General features: G+C 42.3%; 1 protein-coding gene across 2 annotated transcripts in view; it reads right to left on the reverse strand.

The window, feature by feature from the left end:
* Positions 1-1,601: 1,601 nt before the first annotated feature.
* The window catches only part of bckdhb (branched chain keto acid dehydrogenase E1 subunit beta), a 284,897-nt gene continuing 281,443 nt past the window's right edge, over positions 1,602-5,055 (reverse strand). For both annotated transcript variants that reach the window (XM_043686955.1, XM_043686954.1), the window contains one exon: positions 1,602-1,990. The gene's annotated coding sequence lies outside the window, so the exon portion shown is untranslated. The remainder of the gene's footprint in view (positions 1,991-5,055) is intronic.

Here is a 5,055-nt window from a genome sequence, read left to right on the forward strand (position 1 = left end):
CACTTTATGGATGATCAAGAGTGGACTGATGGGGTGGTAATTGATCAGGTTGGATTTGTTTTAGTTTTCATGTACAGGACATACTTGGACAATTTTCCACATTATCAGGTAGATGCCAGTGTTGTAACAGCTTGGCTGGTGGAGCGACAGGTTCTGGAGCACAGGTCGTCAGTACAATTGCTGGAATGTTTTCACAGCCCGTAGCCTTCACAGCATCTGGTGCGTTAAATTGTTTCTTGATATCACGAGGAGTAAATTGAAGTGATTGACGACAGGTATCTGTAATCATAGAATCCCTACAATGTGGAAACAGGCCATTTGGCCCAACAAGTCCACACTGACCCTCTGAAGAGTATCCCAACCCATTCTCCTATCCTATTACTCTACATTACCCCGATTAATGCACCTAGCCTACATATCACCTGACCTGCACATCTTTGGACTGTGGAAGGAAACCAGAGCATCCAGAGGAAACCCACACAGACACGGGGAGAATGTGCAAACTCCATACAGACAGTTGCCCAAGGCTGGACTTGAACCCGGGTCCCTGGCATTGTGAGTCAGCAGTGCTAACACTGAGCCACTGTGCCGCCCAAATACTGGAGATCACTGAAGGAGACTGAGATAGATCATCCACTCGACACTTTTGGCTGAAGACTGCTGTGAAAGCTTTAGCCTTATCTTTTGCACTGATGTACTGGGCCCTTCCATCACTGAGGATGGGGACATTTGTGGAGCCTTCTGCTCCAGTGAGTTGTTCAATCATCCATCTCATGACTGGATGTTGCAGGAGCTTAGATCTGATGCTAGTTGTGGGATTACTTAGTGTTGTCTATCACTTGCTGCTTCTAGTATGCCTGGTGCTGGTCCTGGCATGCCTTCCCACACTCTCCACTGAACCAGGTTTGATTCCCTGGCTTGATGTTAATGGTCAAGTGGGGGATATGTTGGACTGTGTAGGCACAGATTGTGCTGGAGTACAATTCTGCTGCTGTTGATGGCCCATAGCACCTCACGGATGCCCAGTCTTGAGCTGCTAGATCTGTTTGAAGTCAGTCCCATTTAGTATGGTGATAGTGCCACACAACTCCCTCTTGACTGTATAGCACTGTGCTGCCACCTCTGCTGGGTCTGTCCTACTGGTGGGACAGGAAATATCCAGGGATGGTGATGGTGGTATCTCGGATATTGTCTGTAAAGTATGATTCCATGAGTATGATTATGTCAGGCTGTTGCTTGACTCGTCCCTATGCGACACCGCTCCCAATTCTGGCACTAGCCCCCAGATGTTAGTGAAGAGGACTTTGCAGGGATGACAGGGCTGTTTCTGCCATTGTCTTTTCCAGTGCCCAGGTCGATACCAGATGATCTGTCTGGTTTAATTGTTTTGAGACTTTGTTGCAATTGGTACAACTGAATGGCTTGTTAGGCCAATTCAGAAGGCAATTGAGAGTCAACCACATTGCTGTGGGTCTGGAAACACATGTAGGCTAGACCAGGTGCGGATGGCAGATTTCCTTCCCTGAAGGACATTAGTGAACCAGATGAGTTTTTCCAACAATGGACCATGAGGAAAGAAGACTCACACTTTATTTCAGAAACAGTGTAAGTACTTTTTTATTTTTGTTTGTGTAATAAAAGTCCCTTACATCACTACAATACTTGAAGGGCTATTAATATATTGGATGTACACCTTTCACATTCAAACCATAATCAATTTTGAAGAGTCAATACCAATACCATAGTGTGAAATACAGATAAATAATTGTATAAGTAACAATGGAAACATTTTGTTGCCTTGACACAATCTTAGTTTAAAGTTCAACCTCTGCCCTTTTAGATTAAATAGAAAAGTATAGGAATCAGGAACGCTGTAGCAGTGATACATTTCGGATCATCTCTGCTGTCCCAGGGAGCTCATCTTTTAGGTGAAGATGATTGGTTTGGAGAAAATGGAGGCTTCTGAAAAGCCCTTTCCAGCCTTTATCCTCTAAAAAGGGAAAAGCAAATGACATAAATTCGGATAACTTTAACAACATCTCAATATAATTTCTTAAATTAAGTAGGTGCCAGCAATGCACTGCCTATTTTCTTTCCAGATAAAGTTAATACAAGGTATAAAAAATCTTGGCAACATTTAAATGGATCACACCCACATCCTATGACAAATGCCAAGGACACAAAAATATTGTATGTTAAATGATTTTTAAAATTCCAAAACACCAAGAAAGGAGATGTGATCAAACAAAGCTTCAAATGTTGGGAGAGAAACAAAAGTGCGTCATCTTCAAAAATTTAATATTTTTCAAAATGTCTGCTACCAATAAATCACAATGCTTCTAACTTTTATATTCATAGTTCTACCTGACATATCTTCCAGGTGAATATCAGAGTTGGTTTGGGAGGAGGTGGTTAGAAGTAACTTAGATAGATAAAGAGACTGCAAGTAACTGTATTCATAAATATTCTCATTCAATGTGTTCTCCAAATTATTTAAATTATGTGGTCCTTGCAAATGAATGGCTTCACAGTATATCAGACATGGGTACAATACTGTCCCACATTCATGGGAATAAGCATGGAATGATTTAGAGCAGATTCTGGTCCAAGGCTCTGTGCAATGGCGAAAGAGATTGAAGCAGAATAGTATCTATGCTGGGTTACTCCTCTTTCCCAAATGTGGGATTTAGCAATGGGAAACAGATTTTATCTATCATTCTGATCACAAGGCATTTTGTAATGGAAGGTGATGGCAATGGTGAAAACGTGGCTTATAGGGTTGTTGAGCAGCAAAGTAATTATGCCAGAATTTGGCCTATATTTCCAAATATTTTAACAGGTTTAACAAGACTATAACAGATCAATTTAAATACTTGCAGATCTTGTCTCTTTCTGGTTGAGTAATGGAAAGTTTTCTCATCACAGAAATGCACAGTGAGAGTTGATTGGCATAAGAGTTGAGAATTCTCAGTAACTGGATCAATGGTGCTGGAAGAGCACAGCAGTTCAGGCAGCATCCGTGGAGCTTCAGCAAAATCAACGTTTCGGGCAAAAGCCCTTCATCAGGAATAAAGGCAGAGAGCCTGGAGATGGAGAGGTCCAGGAAGGGGAGGGAGGTGTCAGAGATGGTCCAGGTAAATTTAAGGTCAGGGTGGAATGTGTTGGTGAAGTTGATGAATTGCTCAACCTCCTCGCAGGAGTGGGAGGGGGAGTTGAAATGTTGGGGCACGGGGCGGTTTGGTTGATTGGTGCGGGTGTCTCGGAGATGTTCCCTAAAGCGCTCTGCTAGGAGGCGCCCAGTCTCCCCAATGTAGAGGAGACCGCATCGGGAGCAACGGATACAATAAATGATATTAGTGGATGTGCAGGTAAAAGTTTGATGGATATGGAAGGCTCTTTTAGGGCCTTGGATAGAGGTGAGGGAGGAGGTGTGGGCACAGGTTTTTACAGTTTTTACCTATTCTCAGTAACTGTCAAGTAGGCCCATCAGGCATAAAGCTATGACATATTCACTGCAGTTTGTGATTTCTGTTCTCCAATGTTGCAGTTGTGGAAGAAGAGATTTTGTAGAGTCTACTGAGAAGGTAGTACAGTTCATGATGATTTTGAATTGGCTTTCTCATATCCAGCCATACTTCATTCTTATCCCATTGTTGCTAAGTCAATAGCAGCCTACAGTCTCTTTGCAAAGCCCTTTTCAGGATTACAATGCCACCCAGCAAACATGATACACAAAGAAACTGGTCTCACAGCCTTCTAATTTGGAAAAGTAAAGCTTTTAATAGGTACAATGGGATTCTGGGTAATCCATGATGGAGGACGGGAAATATTTCTGACTGTAAGAGCTGCTCCTTTTTTTGAGGTATTTTAGGTGCTGGAGGTGATTTCCTCAAATTCCAGGAGCAGTAATTACTGTTTTATTTGCTGCTGCATTGTTTTGGAACTTTGGAAAAAAAAGCCAAAACAACAGCAGTTTTAAAAGGGAGAAGAAAAGACAAAGGAAGCACATGGTGAGGACAGTGCAGGAGAGAGAGAGAGAGAGAGAGAGAGAACCTGCACAGTTACTGCCTTTGCTGTTTTTGAATTCATGTATCGCTGGACATCGGAGTGCATCTGGGAAAATTAACAAACAGTGAATTTCACAACTAATCTTGCAGGAACCGGTTTGGGCGAAGTTCACAACAAAGAATCATATAATTAATCGTTGTTTTAAGTCTGTCCAAGAGAAAGGCTGCATTAGTGAGTACAGTGGATTCTTTCTTGATTCACAACTAATCTTGCAGGAACCGGTTTGGGCGAAGTTCACAACAAAGAATCAGATAAGTTAATCGTTGTTTTAAGTCTGTCCAAGAGAAAGGCTGCATTAGTGAGTACAGTGGATTCTTTCTTGATTATATGTTTTTGGAGATAAGTCTCTTGATTAAACTTAAAATATAAGCCATAGCTATTAATTTAACCTGGTGCAGTGTTTTGTAGAGGAATAAGACTGCGTTATTTTCTGGGTCTGTAGATTGTGGAGGAGCAAAAATGGTCTTTGCAGTGATATGTACTTCTTGTCAGATGTGGGAGTTTAAAGAGAGTTTAAGGGTTACTGCGGATTACATCTGCCGTAAATGCTGTTGGATGCGAATCTTATCAGATCGAGTGGAGCAGTTGGAGAGACAGATAGAAGTGATGAGGAATTTGCAACAGCAACGGTATGTGATGGATGGCAGTTATAGGAAGGGGGGAGAGTCTCAGGTACAGTCACATAGATGGGTTAACTCCAGGAAGGGTAAGAGAGGTAGGCAGCTAGAGCCGGAGTCTTTTGTGGATATACCCATTTCAAACAGGAATGCTGTTTTGGAAAATGTAGGGGGTGGATTCTCAGGGGAACGTATCATGAACAGCCAAGTTCCTGGTATTGAGTTGGCTCTAATGCAACGAGGGGTACGTCGGCTTCCAATAGATCAATTGTTTAGGGGATTCTGTAGTCCGAGGTACAGACAAACGTTTCTGTGGCCAGCAGAGAAAAAACAGAATGATGTGTTGTTTCCCTGGTGCCAGGATCAAGGA

This window comes from Chiloscyllium plagiosum, chromosome 3 (genome assembly GCF_004010195.1).
Source record: "Chiloscyllium plagiosum isolate BGI_BamShark_2017 chromosome 3, ASM401019v2, whole genome shotgun sequence".
Lineage (NCBI taxonomy): Eukaryota > Metazoa > Chordata > Chondrichthyes > Orectolobiformes > Hemiscylliidae > Chiloscyllium > Chiloscyllium plagiosum.